The 20,131-nt window shown below is 39.8% G+C and overlaps 1 protein-coding gene across 1 annotated transcript in view; it reads right to left on the bottom strand.

The window, feature by feature from the left end:
• LOC106080611 (M-phase inducer phosphatase) overlaps nt 1-20,131 on the bottom strand; it is a 549,197-nt gene that overhangs the window by 402,831 nt on the left and 126,235 nt on the right. The window lies entirely within an intron of this gene.

Below are 20,131 nucleotides of genomic sequence, written 5' to 3'. Positions count from 1 at the left end.
ATTTATCTGCAACTTGGTCCAAATCGGTCCAGATTTGGATTAAGCTGCCATATAGACGGGTATCTCAATTTAAAGTTTTGGCCCAATAAAAGGCGCATTTATAATCCGATTTCACTGAAATTTGACATAGTGACGTATGTTAAGCTTTTCGACATCCATGTCGTATATGGTTCAGATGCATTTTTCTCCGGATTTTGACTAAAGGTGGTTTATCTATATACCCGAAGTGGTGAGTACCCAAAGTTCCGCCCGGCCGAACTTAATGCCTTTTTACTTGTTTTTAGTTTGACAGATATACAAATGTGAACTGGTCCAGATACACTGTATAATAACCTCATTTTTGGGGCCATTTTTTCTTTGTTGCATGTGATTTCCTTATTCAGGTGGGATAGTTTACTTGACAAGGATTAAATTCAATATGCAAACTTGAATCCAATATTCCTGTTACGAACTAGGGACATATTTCCAACTCCCCTTTTTTGGCGTCGCTTTTCTGGGTCACTATTTAATGAATGGATAGAAACATTCCATCAGTCACAACATAATCGTTGGTTTGCTCTTTGTATGATGCCGGGAAGGCTATGATGTAACATGAATAAAAATATTCGTGATCTTTTATTGGTTTTTACTGAATACTTGCCATAAAAATGTTTTAAAGCCGAATTAATTCTTTCAAAGATTAGAACGAAAAACTTGATAAACCCCAAAACGGAATGATGACCAAGTAAAGTAGAGATTCCAAAAAATAACCTTTTCCGATATTATGGTTATATAATCCTTTAAAAAAAAAAGAGCCCAAAGACATAAAACGTTTAGAGCCTTTTTTATGGCAAAATGTGTCGTTATAAAAACTGGCAACATATTCAATCACACACAAACAAAGTACCAAACGAGCGTGAAATCGATATTTCTTTCAAAGTTACGCTTATGATTTTATGATGATCGTTTACAAAACTAAATAAAAAACAACAAGGATAACAGGCAGAATACAAGCACAGGATTTAACTGCCACCATATGTTACATATTCTCTTCGTAAAGGATCATCGGCTAAATAAAACCGAAATCATTTCTTAAGAAATCCACTTTGAAAATCTGGCCACAAACAGAAGCCGCCAAGTAACAAGGGCAGCAGCCTAGGCCAATGCCAGGAAACTCCCACTCATTAATCGTTCATCTGACCTCAAGGCAAACTGACTTTCATCCTAAAAAGAGCAGCCATATATACATTATTGACAGTTTCAATCATTGTTTATATAATTGGTTGCATTAAAACAGTTAATAATGTAAGGGGATATTTTCGTAAGGAACAAGGAAAAGAAAGAAAGAAAGAAGGAATTCTGAAAATAATTCCATACTACATCGGACCAATGCAGTGTGGCTCATATGACTTGTGAGGGAGATATCGCTGATGATGATGATGTTGAGCCGAGATCATCATTCCCCGTAGTAGAAGAACAAAAATTTAGTAATTGTGGTATTTTTGGTAAGAAATTTACATTTTTATTATCTTTAGAAACATCACTCTCAAGTATAGCACAGTGTCAAATTTCTTTCAGTTGACCGCCAACAAACAAGACCCGAAAATCTGGAGTCTTTCTCAAAGTATGGAATGGTTTAAGGAAATCATGACATTTGGAAAGAACAAAAGACACCTAAAATAAAAATATCCTTGCGGATAACGAAGATTGGGGTTTTATGTTCTGAGATGCATGCATCTTGGCAAAATTCTCAAATGACAGCAATTAGTTTGTTTGGGTCAAGGCGCATCCGTCATTTGTGTATGACACTTGTTGAGATTTTTATTTTCAATCGTTTAACATTTTGCTGGTGATCTTTAAGACAAACAAAGCCTAAAACAAAAGGGTGCAATACAAAAGAGTGACTGGAATGCATTGCTAAAATGAGATATTTTCAAGGATTTGCAGAGCACAAAATCACTGTTTTTTGCCTTGGTTCTGTATACAACATTTTTGATTTTTATACCCTACACCACCACTGTGGTACAGGGTATTAGAGATTTGTGCATTTGTTTGCAACGCTAAGAAGGAGACGAGCCAGACCCATTGATAAGTATATACCGATCAACTCAGAATCACTTTCTGATTCGATTTAGCCATGTCCGTCTGTGAGTCCATGTATTCTTGTAATCAAAGTGCAGGTTGTATTTGTTGTCCGAGTGCCACGAAATTTTGCACATGTCACTTTTTTGGTCCCAGGACAAAGGCTTTTGATTTTTAAAAAAATCGGATCAGATTTAGATATAGCTCCCATATATATCTTTCATCCGATTTGAGCTATTAAGGCTGAAGAAGCCACAATTTTCGTCCGATCTTTAAAATATTTTGAGCGAGGTGTTTTATTTGATGTCCTAATATGTGTCGAACATTTTATGGAAATCGGAGCCGATTTAGATATAGCTACCATATATATCTTTCATCCGATATGGCCGTTTAAGGCTGTAGAAGCCACAATTTTGTACCAATCTTTAAAAAATTTTGTACAACGGCTTCTCTCATGACCTTCAACATATGTGTCTAATGTGGTCTGAATCGATCAATAGTTTGATACAGCTCCCGGTACATAACCTAATATAGCTGCCATTTAAACCGATCTGGGATCATGACTTCTTGAGCATCTAGAGGGCACGCTCTTACTTGTTTAAAGTAGATTTTTTCCAGAGAATGCCTCATACAGAGGGCGATTTTTTAAAAGCTATAGGAATTTTTTTCATCTCTTTTCAATCCTTATTTTAATCGATAGTACGGTCCATACAATTTAATGTTTGAAGATAATTTCATGCAAATGTTGACCGTGACGGCGCCTCAAATGGTCTATCCGCTTAGTCCAATTTTGGCATACTTTTTCCAACATTTCGGCCGGTATCTCACGAATAAATGCTTCAATGTTGTCTTCCAATGCGTCAATTGAAGCGGGCTTGTCTGTATAGCATGAGCTTTAACATAGCCCCACAAAAAATAGTCTAAAGGCGTTAAATCGCACGATCTAGACGGCCAATTGACCGGTCCCGGACGTGAAATAAAATGTTCACCGAACTCGCCTCTCAGTAAGTCCATTGTTACGCGAGCTGTGTGGCATGTGGTGCCGTCTTGTTGAAATCACATGTCATGCAAGTCAAGCTCTTGCATATTGGGCAAAAAAAAGGTTGGGTATCATCTCATGGTAGCGCCCACAGATACGTTACGATTCGCATCATCTTTGAAGAAGTATGGTCCAATGATGCCGCCAGCCTATAAACCGCACTAAACTGCAACTTTTTCTGGATGCATTGATGCTTCTGGCTGATTTTCACTCAAAAATCGACAATTCTGCTTATTTACGTACCCATTGAACTAAAAATCAGCTTCGTCGCTCAATGGAAAATGCGAGCAATGAACTTTCTTAACCGAGTACGTATTTTTATAATAAAATTCAATAACTGGCAGGCGTTGCTCGTTTGTAAGATTATTCATGGTTAAATTATAGGCCAACCGGAAGATGTTTGACAGTGAAACAAAACTCGAAACGTGCGTGGGCTGTTTAAAACAGTGTTACCAAAAAGATAATAGCTAAAATATAGCCCTTTAGATCTATTAATAAAAATTATATAGACTATAGACTCAAAGAAGGCTGAATCAATTTTCATGAAATTTTCACAGATGGTAGAGTTTGAACTCGATGGAAATAGGTTATCACATTCTTTCAATGTCCGAAGGGGACACGGACCATGCCCTTTATCCCAATTGTAAAAAACGCCAGATCTCGGAGATGGGCGAACCGATTTAAGCATACACAAAATTGGTATAACATTTCGGGATCAAATAATCTGGGGACGCCCCACCCAAAACCCAGCCAAAAAGACACGCTTACCGATTGGGACAATGTGGGTATCAAATGGAAGTAGAGTAACAAATAAGGAAAAAAGGAGGAAGTAGAGAATCAAATGGTAGTAGAGAATGGAGTAGAGTACGAACTTGATATAACAATTTAACCCCAAGTGTTGGAGGGGCCTCCCCACCCCCACAATCCGCCCAAAATATCACATGTTTACAGAGTGGAACAATATGGGTACCAAATGAATGGTAATTGTAAGTAAAATACGAAACGTATACAGAAATTTCAGATCGAGTCAAAGGGGGGCTGCCCCACATCAAAAAACCGTCCCCCAAACGGACATGTAGGCCGATCGGGACAATATGGGATTCAAACGAAAGTTACTTGAGAGTAGAATACGAAACTATTAAAAAAAGGGGTTCGTTCATCCAAAAAAAATTTTGAATAGAGAGAGAGCATATATAAAAAATCCTTAAATTTATTATTAAATTAGCTGACCTGGTGTGGGCATTTTATCGCCACTCCTATGGGTGACCACCATAAATGACCTATTATGGATGCTGACTGAGGAGGGATTTGAAACCGTCTGCTATGCAGACAATGTTATAATACTTCTAAGGGGCAAGGATACGAACTAGCTATGCAGAAGGGCCGAAAGGGTCTCGCATATGGCATATGACTGGGCTAGACCCAGAGGTCTCAATGTTAACCCAGAGACGACTGAAATATGCCTGTTCACGAGAAAGACGAAGGAGGGCGAATTTAACGCACCACGTTTCCTTAATAAGACAATATCTGACAAGGTCAAATACTTAGGTGTGATCTTGGACAGAAAACTGAATTGGAAGTGTCACATTCAGGAGCGTACTGAGAAGGCTCACAGATGATGGGCACTATGTAGACGGGCCGTAGGCTCGAAATGGGGCCTGAATCCTAGGATAGTCCACTAGCTCTACAGGAGCGTGATTAGACCAATACTTACTTACGCCTCAATAGTTTGGAGGACTGCTATGGAGAAAAAGTGCAATATAGGGACCATACAACAGTTTCAGAGAACATGTTGTCTTGGCATAGGCGGAGCGATAAGGACTACGCCCACTAGGGCACTGGAGACTAATCTAGAGATACGACCCATTGATATACAGATTAAGTGGGAGGCAGCCACAGCGGCTATAAGATTTAAGGCAATGGGAGAATGGATATTAGAGCAGCTCATACCATCGCGGTATAATCGAGGCGACGATAGGAAACCTAAAAGGAAGGGAAGAGGTTTCCGATCGGATACTCGAGATGAACCTTGAAGTCGAGTGCCATCGGCACAGTCTTGGATTGACGGAACCCTAGTATTGTCATCTGGAGGATCATGTTACACGGATGGATCAAAGCTAGAGGACAGAGTGGGCCTGGGGGTTTATATTGAAAACCCAGGCACTGACATCTGTTTTAGACTGCCTGACCATAATACGATACTGCAGGCGAAGTTCCGGGCGATCATGGAATGCGCGAAGTGGTGTGGTGCTAACGCGAGGACGTCGACATGCACGGCTTCGACATGCCCGACTTCTTCCTTAGATTACCAAATTCCCAACACCTTCATGTAGGACACCCTTTTATAACGGCATATATTTTCTGATTTAATTAAATTTTGTTTAGACCATTGACTACTTGCACTAATTGATGGTAGACATAAACAACAGCAAAATGTAGACAAAACAATATCACAAAAAAAACGAATGCATTAAAAAAAATTCGCCATATCTAAACAAAGTTGACAAGGCGTCTCACCAATGGACGACTACCACAACATATGTTCTCGCATCCTTCATAAATGTTTATACAACAAAATCCTCTGCTCATCAGCATAACCCAGCAAGGCCATCAATCCACTGTGTGGGAGATGAAGGCAGCGCAGCCAAAAATTAAAACTATCACCAATCATTAATCATAACCATTGAGAGAAATCTCTTGAAGGATTTGTAAAAGGATATGTTTTTGTTAGGTTACAAACAAAATATGAGTAGCAAAACACTTTGCATGTAAGGAAACATATTTTTGTAGTCAACCCAAAATGGGAAAAAATCATAAATTTTGAAAGACAAACATTTCTCAATGACCCCAGAGTCGGTGGTGTTATTGTTATTTGTTATTATTTTGTATTATTTGGCAAAATACCAGCAAGTCATTCTTAATTATTTAATGTAAATCTCCCCAAGGATAGCTGAGAGAGGGAGAAAGGGCCTAGAAAAGGCAGGATCCTTTGTTCGTTCAGAGGCTCTTGTACTCGTGGGCAAATGATTTGGCTATTCCTTTGGCCGGCTTTAACCCGCCGACTTCTTGGCCACAAATGAGTTTCGGCCATGTGAGTTGGGTGTGTGTGGTCGTCGTGGATGGCCATGGTCGACATCTACAACGTCATCGAACTCCTCGTTCTCATCTTGGGCATTAGTCCTTTTGTATAGACAGCGGCAAACTTCACAAATAATTGTCAACCAAACAATAGCGGTGGCAGTGTCTCCTTTCTATACCAGGCCAAAACAAGCAGGGATTCCAAGAATCGGTTAAGAGTGGCAGGGGCCTTTGTCTAAAGACCTAGGATTAGAGTATCATTACTGGCTGGATGTTGCATCAACAAGTGAATGCTTTTGTCTGATCATGTTTTTTTAGGCCAAACCCAAAGACCAAGAAAGTGCGGCGTAATAAATAACATTTTCGCTTTTATTTTGGCTCTTATTTGTAGACGATTTGTGAGGCCTTCACTATCTGTCCATAGCAACGAGTCGGCTCGGCTGTCTGTCCTTTTATCATCACTAATCGAACAATGCGATATAAGTAAAAGCCCAAACACACAACACCACTCCACCACTTAATAATGACTTCTCTTACAATTACGTTGTAATGGAATTGTAATTTTTCAATTTTTTTCTTCAAGGATTTCAAGAATTGGTATCGTGTGAAATGTCAATTTTGCCTACGTGTTTCGCTTTCTCTGAAACAAACAAAGCCATAATCAAGTGTCTCTTCGTTTTTTTTTCTTGCGACAAAAGGACAATGGCTGATGATGTCCCCAATTTTAGGGTCATTTTTTAATATTAAGTTGCATTTGGATTCGGGTGAAATATTAATCTTAGAAATTGGGACAATAGAAGCACTTCAACTACCATTGTTGTAGGGATCATTTTTCACCTGAAATCTGCTTAAATGTTTTTTGTAAATCTGAAGGAATGTTGAGAAGAAATCCACAGAGACACATTAACTAATTTTTGGGGGCAAATTACTGGGAAAATTCTTGATTTTATCTCAAAAAGCGTAGAAAGAAGTGACAAAAGTGAGGGATATCAAAAGATATGATAAAAATTTAATTTTTATACAAACACCGTATTTGTCATGGCTGCTCGAAGTCACAAAAAATTCCACATTCAAAATTTCAGCCATATCGGATAGAGGCTTAAGAAGACAAATCGAGAAATCGGCATATATGGCCTGATATAGCTCAGGCGATGGACAGAGTTGGAACATACTTGGTACGGTTATTGAAAGTCATAGCATAACATTGTGAGCGAAGTTTCTAATGATAATTGTGCATTCTAGAGACTCCGATTTCTTAAGTGAACCGATTTCTTTCAATAGCCTACGTCTATTGACCAAAAAAGATGCCTGTAATAAATTTTTACACAAATTAACAGGTACATAAGGACAGACGGACGGACAGACAGGCGGACATAGCTAAATCGAATTTGAAAGTGATTCTGAGTAAATCGATAAGCAAACTATTTACAAAATAGGGTATCTCTCTTCCTTGTGCGACAGTAGTGGTGTTGGGTATAAAAATATTCAAAACTTGTAATCAGTTTTCGAACAGTTTGAAAGTCCGTACTCAGAAACGTAGTACGTACCACGTTCGGTCGGGCCGAATTTTGGGAACCCACCACCATGGATTCTGCTAAAAATTTATATAAAACCAGTAAGGAAAGGCAAAAGTCGGGCGGAGACGACTATATAATACCCTACACTTACCCTACAATAATAAATTCAGGCAATATATAAATATATAGGTATATGAGAGCTATATCTACCTCTGGGAGCTATATTCAAATCTGAACCGATTTTGATGAAATCTCGCACACAAGTTAAGATCAGTAACAAAAAAGTCCGTGCCTAGTTTTGTGCAGATCGGTTGAAAATTGTAGCTACTACGGCCATTTAAGTGCAAATCGGACGATTCATACAGGGTGGCTGATGAAAGCCGCTACCAAAAAAAAATGTAATAACTTTTTTTCTATTTAATAATAATAATTTAATAATTAATTTAATTAATTAATTAATTAATTTAATTAATAATAATTTAATAATTAATTTAATAATTTAATTTAACATGAATAAAAGAAAAATGTATTCCATACACCGAAAAAAAAATGTAGCAATATTCATCATTGTAGCAATATTCATCAGCCACCCTGTATATATGGGAGCTATATCTAAATCCGAACCGATTTTGATGAAATTTTGCATATATGATAAAATTTGTAGCAAAATAATCCGTGCCAAATTGTGTGCAGATCGGTTGACAATTTTAGCTACTGCCGTCATTTAAGTGCAAATCGGGCGATGGATATATATAGGAGCTATATCTAAATCTGTACCGATTTTGATGAAAATTGCAAATATGTTAAAATCAATAACGAAACAGTTCGTGCCAAATTTTGTGCTGATCGGTTGAAAATTGTCTATACTACGGCTATTTAAATGCAAATCGGGCGATACATATCTATGGGAGCTATATCTAAATCTGAACCGATTTTTATCAAAACCAATAGCGTTCGTCCTTGGGCCAAAAAAGTGATATGTGCAAAATTTCGTGATGGTTGGACAACAAATACGCACTTTGATTACAAGAATACATGGTCTCACAGACGGACATGGCTAAATCGAATCAGAAAGTGATTCTGAGTCGATCAGTAAACTTATCAATGGGTCTAGCTCTTCTCCTTCTTAGCGTTGCAAACAAATGCATAAATCTTTACCAGAGTGGTGGTGTAGGGTATAATAATTTTAGTTGAAGGGCATAATTTTATTCTACGTACCAAACTACTGTCAAACCACCAAAAATTAAAGCTTCTAGGAACCGAACAAGGACGATCGAGAGACCGGTTTACATGGGAGCTATATGAGGTTCTAGACTGATTTGGACCGTATTTGGCAGTTGTTGGAAGTCATAACAGTCATAAAATAACACTACATGCCAAAATTTTAGCCAAATCCGATAAAAATTGCGGCTTGTAAGGGCTCAAGAAGTCAAATCCGGAGATCGGTATATACGGGAGCTATATCCAGTTATACACCTTATATATGGGAGCTACATCAGGCTTTTGGCCGATTTGAATTGTATTACTTGGCACAGTACTTGGAAGTCATAACGGAACACTATGTGCAAAATTTTTGAAAAAATCTGACAAAAATCTCGGCTTCCAGGGGCTCAAGAAGTCAAATCGGTAGATCGGTTTATATGGCATCTATATCTAAATCTGAACCGATATAGCCCATTTACAATCCCCAACGACCTACATCAATATTAAGTATCTGAGCAAAATTTCAAGCGGCTAGCTTAACGCGTTCGACCGCTATCGTGATTTCGACAGGTGGATGGACATGGCTAGATCGACTCAGAACGTTGAGGCGATCAAGAATGTATATACTTAGAGAAATATTTCGAGGTGTTACAAACGGAAAGATTAAATTAGTAGACGCCCATCCTATGGTGGTGGGTATAAAAACCAAATGAACAATTTCCACCGGCCACCGACCTACATCAATATGAAGTCGGATGACAATTGCGCCCTCTAGAGGCTCAAGAAATCAGGACCCAAATTCGGTTTATATGGCAGCTATTGCAAAACATAGACCGATTTGAACCTTATTTAGCACAGTTGTTGGAAGTAATACCAAAACACCATGTGCAAAATTTCAGTCAAATCGGACGAGAATTGCGTCCTCTAGGGGCTCAAGAAGTCAAGATCCAAGATGGGTTTATATGGCATGGGGTCTTAGACGCATATTTCGAGGTGTTACAAACAGAATGATGAAATTTGTGTACCCCCCTCCTACGGTGGAGGTTATAAAAACGCATTTAGTTCGATTGTGAGGAACTTTGGATACCCACCACCATGGATATATTTATTATTCTATTTTATTATAAACCTACTATGTCTACCGTAGCGCAGAGGTTTGTGTCCGCCTATGACGCCGAACGACTGGGTTCGAATCCTGGCGAGACCATCAGAAATAATTTTCAGCGGTGGTTATCCCCTCCTAATGCTGGCGACATTTGTGGGATACTTTGCCATGTAAAAACTTCTCCCCAAAGAGGTGTCGCTTTGAGGCACGCAGTCCGGACTCGGAAGCCCCTTATTATGGGCAAATTTGCATTTTGCATATCTATTGCATGTCCAAGTGCCGATTTGAATCATATTGAGTTCAGATACAAAGAAGTTTATATAAGTCAATGCAAAATGCAAATTTTTCCCATGAAAATTCCACTAAGGAACAGGGGCAAACTTTCACATACCAATGAGTGCAGTCCGCTCAATGATATGGGACCTTTTATAGCCGAGTCCGAACGGCGTACCGCAGGGCGACACCTCTTTGGAGAGAAGTTTTTAGAAGTTTTTTTTTTTTTTTACCACCGCTGAAACATGGTTTTTCTGATGGTCTCGTCAGGATTAGAACCCAGGCGTTTAGCGTCAAAGGCGGGCATGCTAACCTCTGCGCTACGGTGGCCTCCAGATGGCAGATCGTTCCATATGGTTGCTTAATCCAAATATCGTCTGATTTGGACCATATGTGGTTCCGATATCGGATGGCTTACTGCAACTTTATGTTCCAAAGTATGGACCGACCTGGAACAAATTCGGTTCGGGCAGCGGGAAATCTAGTCAAACTCACTGCTCTTAAGTTCAGCGAAATAAGCCTATGACACTCAATCGGTAGATGGGTCTATATGGCAGTTATAGCTAATTATGACCCAATATGGACCAATTTCGGATATCGGGGGCCTTACTACAACTCAAGATTTGTAATTTCATCGGAATCGGATAATGAATGCGGCTTCTATGGGCTTAAGACCCTAAACCGGGAGATCGGTCTACATGGAAACTATATCTAAATGTGACCCGATTTTGCTCATTCAAGAACTTAACCCGCGTATAGACGAACTACGAATCTGTGCCGTATAGAACTCCAGACGCTGAACCCAATTTTCGACCGTTTTCAAACATAAATCGGACGACACGGTTGCAATTTCGCGTTCAATATTGGTACGAAATTCATCAATCGTCGCTGGTTTGTTTGCATAAACCACAGGAAATAGTCTAAGGGCGTCGTATCACACGACCGAGGCGGCCAATCGACTAGACCATTTCGTGAGAAAACACATTCTCCAATCCAAGTTTCCAATAAATTGGTTGTGACATTCACTATGTGGCTTGTGGCGCCGCCTTGTCGAAATCAAATATCCTCCAAATCCATATCATCCAATTGGGGCCAAAAATATTCGGTTATCATTGAACGGTAGCGATTCCCATTCACAGTAACGTGCCGGTCTTGATCATTACGGAAGAAGTGCGGCCCAATGACGCCGCCAGACCATAAAACACACCAAACGGTAATTGGTTCGGGATGCAATGATGACTCATGGAGTACGTGTAGATTGTTGTAAAAACGCATATTTTGTATATTGGCGAAGCCATTCAGCCAGAAATGAGTCTCATCGCTGAAGCTCTTAACGTTGAGACCACTGACTCTGAATTTCGGTAGTAAATTCTAATAATTTTGAATCGTTGTTGGCTGGGATATCTTTCCATGATGAAATGGCAAACCTTACTGAAGAGAAATGTCGTAAGAGCGTCAAAAAAATGTGGCGTCGTTTGCTTGCTTAGCGGTATACTTTTGTAGCATCCCTGTTTAAAAACCCTGTACTTTATTTTAATTTTCTCTTTATTAGAGACCTTATTTTCTTCGCTATGATAATCAACAAAAAATCGAATTAAACACATTAGCACCTATTAAAATTTAGAAAAACCGAAATCGAATTTATAATAAAATTTTAAACTAACCTTAGAAATTTAACACTTCGCCAAGTCATTGGTATTTTAGCAAGGCATTGAAATTTGTTTAAGGATCTTAAATTTTATACCCTGAAAAATCACCAACAATCACCCCTTGATTGATGTGAGATACGATAATTACTGGTACGCCATTAGCACAGAAGATCAAAGGTGTTAAAGTAACTAAGAGCGAGCTATAAAGCACATCAGCAACCATTCAAGGACATTCGAAGGATTAAAGCCTCAAGGAAATAACGCATAAAAGTAATGAGATTTCGGCCAAACTATTTGAAGTCAATGTCAAAATAATTACAAAATTCATAATTCGGAGGTCATTGAGACAAAGAACTTTCTTGCCTTGGAAATTTTCAAACAAAGACGGCCATCAAATTAGAAAAATAAACAGTAAACATTTAAACAAAACAGCTGAAAAATCTTGCACCTAAAGTAACTAAGCACTCGTATAACCTCACCAAGGGGTGTCAAAGAATTCGGGGTTCGACATGCAAATCAATAAAACTTTGTTATAAACATTCACAAGACAATACCTTAATGGTCAACCTGTCCTTATTCGATATCCCTCCGAGTAAGCGGCACATTTATGGCACTTGCCACAATCTACCAATGTAAATCTGTGCTTCATCCAGAGAGGAACAAAGGAAATTCATAGTAGACCCTATATCCTGTCAGCAGGTTAGCGTGAATGGCAAAATATGCCATGTTTAGATAACGCAATGCGCATGCGCACTTGTCACACAAATTCAGCCAAAGGCGCTTGTGCATACGCACACTCACACACTAACACGGCATGGGATTTTTGCACAAAAGGTGATCTTCTAGCGCCATCCCAGCTCAGGTCATGAGAAGACAATGCAAAAACAGAAAGGCTACACCAATGTAAAAGGACAAAAAAATTTGTCCTGCTGTCCTTGTGACAAAAGAAAGATTTTCTTGTTTGGGTGAACTGTTGTGAGGATGAACAATACTTGGGATGAAGGATTAAGCCCAAGCACTTGCCTTTTGCCCATTTGACTTTGTGGGAGATGGCGCCTATCCCGTGGTGCACTCTTTGGTTGGATTTCAATCACCCAAAATTAAGGTGATCTTCCAATGAGGCAAGTGCAGATTCATTTTTTGTTTTTTGTTAGAGTTATATGTAAAATCTAATTGAAAAATGGTCCCAGTTGGTTGTTTCAAGATTTCAGCCAACAGCGTAAATAATTTCCATAATTCCTAAGAGAAACATCAAATGGATTTTCTCAGTTTAACTAACGGTTTGTACTTCCTGTTGTCACACATTTTTCCAGCCAAGGCAGATTTCCACAATAAGAGCTCACGTGGAAAGGGGAAGTTTCCCGATAAGCTCCCAGTGGGCAGCAACACTAGTCGCTATGACTTCTTACATGAGATGTTGCAGTTGGCTTTGTTTTTACATCACTAACAAATGAAAAGGCATTAAGTTCGGCCGGGCCGAACTTTGGATACCCACCAACTCGGGTATACATGTAAAACCCCTTTCGTTACATTCATATGAAAATTGGATAACTTATGGACCCAAATTCGGCACGGACATTAAGTGGTCTTATAAATATATGTCGCTGTTGAATATTGTATTTCAAATTTCAACATAATCAGGCTTTTATGAGCTTCAGACCCTTAACCGGCATATTGGTCTATATGACAGCTATATCTAAATACAGTCCTATTTTTGCCATATTTGGGTCGGATTAAAGGGGGGCCTAAAACTACTCACTGTTTAAAATTCCAGAGAAATTGGATAAAAAATAATTGTTTTATGGGCTTTAGACCCTTTATCGGGAGATCGGTCTATACGGTAGCGATATTTAAATATAGTCCGATCCAAACCATATTTGGGGCGAATGTCGGGAAACCTACAAATACCCACTGTTTCAAATTTCAGCAAAATCGGGTAAAAAATAGGACTTTTATGGGCTTTAGACCCTTTATCGGGAGATCGGTCTATCGGTAGGCCCAAAACTACTCATGGTTTTAAATTTCAGCGAAATCGGGTAAAAAATAAAGCTTTAATGGGCTTCAGACCCCTAATCGGCAGATCGGTCTATATGGCAGCTATATCTAAATATAATCCGATCTGAACCATATTTGGGTCATATGTAAGGAGGCCTAAAACTATTCACTGTTCCAAATTTCAGCGAAATCGGTTAAAAAATAAAGCTTTTATGGGCTTCAGACCCTTAATCGGGAGATCGGTCTATATGATAGCTCTGTCTAAATATAGTCCAATCTGAACCATACTTATGTCAGACGTCGGGAGACTTAAAATAACTCACTGTTTCAAATTTCAGTAAAATTGGACAATAAATAAAACATTTATGGGCTTCAGACCCTTTATCGGAAGATCGGTCTATATAGCAGCTATATCTAAATATAGTCCGATCTGAACCATATTTTGGTCAGATGTTGGTAGGCCTAAAACTATTCACTGTTTTAAATTTCAGCGAAATCAGTTAAAAAATAAAGTTTTTATGAGCTTTAGACCCTTTATCGGGAAACCGGTCTATATGATAGCTATATCTGAATATAATCCAATCTCAGTCATTCTTAGGTCATATGTCGGGAGGCTTAAAATAACTCACTGTTTCAAATTTCAGCAAAATTGGACAATAAATAAAGCTTTTATGGGCTTCAGACCCTTTATTGGGAAATCGGTCTATAAGATAGCTATATCTAAATATCGTCCAATCTCAGTCATACTTAGTTCAGATGTCGGGAGGCTTAAAATAACTCACTGTTTCAAATTTCAGCAAAATTGGACAATAAATTAAGCTTTTATGGGCTTCAGAACCTTTATCGGCAGATCGGTCTATATGGCAGATATATCTAAATATTGTCCGATCTGGACCATATTTAGGTTCGAAGTTGAGAGGCCTGAAACTACTCACTGTCCAAATTTCAGCGAAATCGGTTAAAAAATAAAGACTTTATGGGCTTCAGACCCCTAATCGGCAGATCGGTCTATATGGCAGCTACATCTAAATATAGTCCAATCTGAACCATACTTAGGTCAGATGTCGGGAGGCTTAAAATAACTCACTGTTTTAAATTTCAGCAAAATTTGACAATAAATGGATGGTTCGCACCTTTCAGTCATTTAAATCGACCGAAACGGACGGACTTATCCCAGCGAATCACTGGGAATTACCCTGACATGGCTGATTCGGATTTTTGGGGTAGGCCTGGCACGTACCTGAAGGTCGATGGTAGGTCTTTTCCCAGGTCGGGAAATATAAACCTTAGTACATCGGTATGTTATCGCCGATTCTTTGGAACTTCGTAATAATCGAAGTACTATTGGATCTCGAGAAGGATGGCGTGCGGTTAATCACTTAAACGGATGATGTCGTTCTTTTGATCTGAGGCAAGTTTCTTTCCAGAATCAAGGTTAGGTTAGGTTAAGTAAGAGTGGCAGTCCTTTACAGACTCACTTTGACAATTTTAAGTCCATTGTGATACCACAGTAGCGACAGACCAAGGCTTCTGGCGGAAATAGAACCCACGACCCCTGCACTGATAATCCAAGCACGCTATCGGGGCGCCCCAGAATTCCACAATCAAAGAAATCATGAAAATGACGCTGAGGAGACTGTCGAGATGGGCTACAAGCTATAGGTTGATGGCTTATCCAAGGAAGATGGAGCTGTTGCTCTACTTTAAGAGATAAAGTTACCGGATTTTAGATTAGGCCATATTAGCGCAGAGGTTAGAATGTCCTTCTATGATGCTGAGCGCCTGGGTTCGAAACCTGGCAAGAACGTCATACAAACTTTTCTTCTCTCCAAAGAGGTGTCGCTCTGCGGCACGCCCTTCGAACTCGGCAAAAAAAGGGGGCCCCTTATCATTGAGCTTAAACTTTAATCGAACTGCACTCATTAATATGAGAGAAGTTCCCCTGTTCCTTAGTGGAATGTTCCGCTTTACCGGAAGAGAGGATTGGGAAACGGAGTTATGTTTTTAGTATGATGCGCGCTTTGTCCTCACTAAGTCAGGCATCGAATAAGGAGTATACCCAAAGTCAATATGGTATGTCACTGAGACTGCCGGACAAGTGTACGGTGGAGATCTGTGACTGTGAAATGGAGGTGGAATCCTCGAATAAACTTCGGGTGTAAGACTACCTGGCACCCAGCCATGATTCAGAATTTCGGGATTCGAAAGACGGATCAGTGGTTTGAAAGACGGATCAGTGTTTGAGGAGTATGATACCTCTGTCTTTAGTGATGGCACCAAGATGGGGTCAAGGATAGGATTGATGGTCTACTCTGAGACACTCGATTTCGGTATGCCGCTGAGACTGCCGGGCGAGTGTAAGGATTTTCAGGCAGAGATTTGTGCCATGACGACAGCTGCAGAATAAATCTAGGAATTCAATTGGCCGCTTTTGAAGTCCAGGGTTCAATTCGGCGTTCAAGGCCAGTGAGTTCGAGCTGTGCGGCGTAATGTTTGTAATCCCTTAATGAAGTCCTGGTGCATGGCATAGCGCTGAGTTGGTTTCCCAGACACCAAGGTATTGCGGAAAACAAGAAGGCGACGAATATGTAGGGCTCGTCGCTAGTCTCACATATGAGCCATTTATCGAACTATTGAACAAAGCACAGAGCGAGACCATAGATGACGGACAGCCAGGGCACGCTGGCCTTATGTCGATTGAAAGAAAATGAAGGAACTGCTGGCTTAGGACTAGACCTGGCATACTATCAAACGAAAATGAGACGTAAAAATCAGGAAGCAATAGCAATGCAGAAATCAAATAAAACCAAATTTAACAAAGTCAGTCTGTTATGAGAGTTGTGAGAGAAATTATTGTACAAAATTGTACTGCGCCCCCATATCTTGGCGCATTATATCTTAAAGGATATATTCAGTGCCGGATCGCTTATTTTTGGTTAGTTTTGCAAAAAGATCAACTCTGTCGATACTATCGATAGGAAAAATATCAATCGATTTTCAGACATAAAATTACCTATCGATTTTGCCCAAAGTGCCATCGATATTTTGCCAACTCTACCTAGGAGGTCAGTGAGCGGTTGCAACCAGGCACCGTGCGATAGACCATATGGCGGCGAGCATGGGAATCTCGCGCCATGATTATTGCAGAAGCTGTCTTCACGGGGATGATCATTATGGAGCGCTTACTCTGATCCTGTCCAGCTCTACAGATGCACAGGCTTTCCATCTTGGATGAACAAGCAGATGTATCTCTAGGAGGTCTTCTCCTAAACGTGAACAAGACGAGATGGTTTCAACGGGCTATGCGATGAAATCTTATACGCGCGGTATAAGTTTTATAGGCACAGGATCTTTATTCTCTTACATTTCTTCATCTCTCTTTGTCGTCTTTTGGTCTAATCTAGAGACGTACACTTTTTCTACACTTTTCCTTTACTTCTTCAATAGCTTTTCATCTACTATTTTTTTCGCTAGGGTGTCACACTAGGACAATGCTGGTCTTTGAGTTGGGCTACCCGTTCAACCTATACCCATACCAATATAAGGCTGAAATGAAAGATATTTAGGAGTAGAATAGGAATCTCTTGACCAATTTGGAACATAGTGTCTTGCGGTTACCCCACTTTAAACACCATGAAAACTGTTCACCGATCTTACCAATATATCTAATGAAAGGTTTTTGGGAGAAGACTACAATTTTGACCTTAGAATATGGAGTGAAGTACATTGAGGGCCGCCCCATCCAAAAACCTTACAAAACGGACAAGGAGACCAATTATGACAATATGGGAGTGTTTAAAAGGTATTTGGGAGTAGACTATGAATCTGAGGTTTCAGACAGCCTATCGTGTGATCTCTTTATTATCCTGCTGGAGAAGATTATACGAGATGCAGATGTAAATAGATGTGGCACACTAATCACAAGAGAGCACATGCTACTCGCCTATGCCGATGACATCGATATCATAGCTCGGTCACCGGAAGTAGTAACTGCAACCTTTGAAAGAATCGAAAGAGAGTCAGTGAAAATGGGTCTGGCAGTAAATGGAGACGACCACGAAATGGATGGTTTCAACTCCCAAAAAGCCTTGCACAAGCGAGCAGATAAAGAAAATGGAGAAAGTTGGGAACCATAACTTTGAGGCAGTCAGTAACGTTATCTACCTCGGCACCGACGTAACCGAAACGAATGACACCAGTTTTGAGATTAAGCGAAGAATAATACTGGCAAACAGATGGTACTTTGGACTAAGTAGCAGTTACTAAGTAAGAAAGTTTAGAAACAAGGCCACCTCTCGACAGACGAAGATTACACAATACAAGACACTGATACTACCCGTGATGTTATATGGTTCTATAGCATGGGTACTTGTGAAAGCAGACGAGGTAGTACTTGGAGTATTTGAGAGAAAGATTCTTCGTCAAATATATGGACCCGTTTGCGTTAATGGAGAATACAGGCGACGTACGAACCACGAGCTGTATGAGCTGTATGACGAAGATAGCATAGTTACACGCATCAAAAGACAACAGCTGCGTTGACTAGGTCATGTTGTCTGAATGGATGAAGAAGCTCCAGCAAAGTAGTCTTTTGAAGGCAAACACGGTGGTACACGCAAACCGGGAAGAACAAAATCAGAGATTTTAGAATGAGCGCAGAAGATCGAGGCGCTTGTAATGCTATTCTACGTTGGGCTAGTGGAACAAATATTCTGTCATAGCCAATTAAAGTAAAGTATGAATCTGACCTCAAGATTTGTGCAAGGAAGTTGGTGGCCACCCACCTTTAAAACCTGTTAAAAACGGAGAAGTAGACCAACTATCATATGGGTACTTGTGAAGGCAGATGAGGCAGTGCTTGGAGTATTTGAGAGAAAGATTCTTTGTAAAATATATGGACCAGTTTGAGTTAATGGAGAATACAGGCGACGTATGAACCACGAGCTGTATGGCGACGATAGCATAGTTACACACATCAAAATACAACGGCTGCGTTGGCTAGGTCATGTTGTCTGAATGGATGAAGAAGCTCCAGCAAAGAAGTCTTTTGAAGGCAAACACGTTGGTACACGCAAACCGGGAAGACCAAAAGCCCGATGGAAAGATCAAGTTGTGGCAGACACCTCGAGACTTGGTGTCAGAGATTTTAGAATGAGCGCAGAAGATCGAGGCGCTTGGAACGCAATTCAACGTTCGGCTAGTGGAACAAATATTCCGTCATAGCCAATTAAAGTAAAGTATGAATCTGACCTCAAAATTTGTGCAAGGAAGTTGGTGGACGCTTACATTTAAAACCTCTAAAAAACGGAGAGGTAGACCAACTATCATAACATGGGGCTCAAATGGCAGATATTTGGAAGAAGAGTACAAATCTGATTCCAATTTGTGGGACCAAATGTTTATGTGACCTACTCCCAAAACAACCCAAAATGAATTTTAGTCTGATCACGTCAATATGGGGTTCCAAGGAATGGTACTTGAGAGCAGAGTACCAATCTGGCATCCAAATTTACGGTTAAGTATTTGGTGGGAGCCGATAAGACTACGAGGTGGACTATATGAAACTGAAATAAAGGCTTATATTCCATGTTCCTAAGGTGGCCACCATACACCCAAAAATCAGATTTCTATGGCAATACTACTCTGTGGCATCTCGGCGAAGTTTCAATTGCACTTGCAGCATGAAATAATTAAGGCGAAAAAATATTGGGTTGCCCAAAAAGTAATTGCGGATTTTTTAAAAGAAAGTAAATGCATTTTTAATAAAACTTAGAATGAACTTTAATCAAATATACTTTTTTTACACTTTTTTTCTAAAGCAAGCTAAAAGTAACAGCTGATAACTGACAAAAGAAAGAATGCAATTACAGAGTCACTAGCTGTGAAAAAATTTGTCAACGCCGACTATATGAAAAATCCGCAATTACTTTTTGGGCATCCCAATAGTATTTATACCAGCATTCCGGTGGTCTGCTTCGCTACCCCCGTTTTAACTCAATGGCTCCCTGCTTTGACACACCATAAAAATATTCCATGTGGCACGCCTTCATTTCCTATACGGTGGTCCGATCAAGTTCAATAGCACTTGGCCGAAGTGAGGGGCCACCCGCACTTTTTATTTACAGGAGTTGAGGTTCATTAAACGGTGATAAAACCAGAAACTGTGTGGCCGGCCAGCAGTTAGGTCTCTTATGAAATGACCTAATGTTGA

Source organism: Stomoxys calcitrans, chromosome 2, assembly GCF_963082655.1.
Source record: "Stomoxys calcitrans chromosome 2, idStoCalc2.1, whole genome shotgun sequence".
NCBI lineage: Eukaryota > Metazoa > Arthropoda > Insecta > Diptera > Muscidae > Stomoxys > Stomoxys calcitrans.
This window is presented reverse-complemented; position numbering and strand designations above follow the sequence as displayed.